Source organism: Octopus bimaculoides, chromosome 11 (genome assembly GCF_001194135.2).
Source record: "Octopus bimaculoides isolate UCB-OBI-ISO-001 chromosome 11, ASM119413v2, whole genome shotgun sequence".
Taxonomy (NCBI): Eukaryota; Metazoa; Mollusca; class Cephalopoda; order Octopoda; family Octopodidae; genus Octopus; species Octopus bimaculoides.
This window is the reverse complement of record NC_068991.1, coordinates 28,473,575-28,473,992: the sequence shown is the minus strand read 5'-3', so window position 1 is coordinate 28,473,992 and position 418 is coordinate 28,473,575.

The following is a 418-nucleotide window of genomic DNA, read 5'->3' as shown; positions in this document are numbered from 1 at the left end:
CTCTCTCTCTCTCTCTCTCTCTCTCACACACACACACAGACACACACACACACACAGAGGAAGCACATTGGCCATGCTAATAAAGAACCACATTGCTAGGTAATAAATAATCTGAATTGTAAGTTCATGTTGTCTGGAAGGTGTCTTTATTTGCCTCACACATAAACTTTATAATTACTTGAAAATGTGTGTGTGTTAACCTGAGCTTTTAGAAGAAACATAATTTAATATGAATTTATAAACATCTACAAAAATATATTTAAAAACTGTAGTTTAATCTTCCATAATAGACTGGTGAAAAGAATTGAAATGAATAAATTTTGGTAAAAAACTTTTTTTTAAATTTCAACCAGAAAGAAAATTATTTGTATTGTTGCATAAATATTTTAAAACTGTTGATAATTTGTGTGGAGAACTT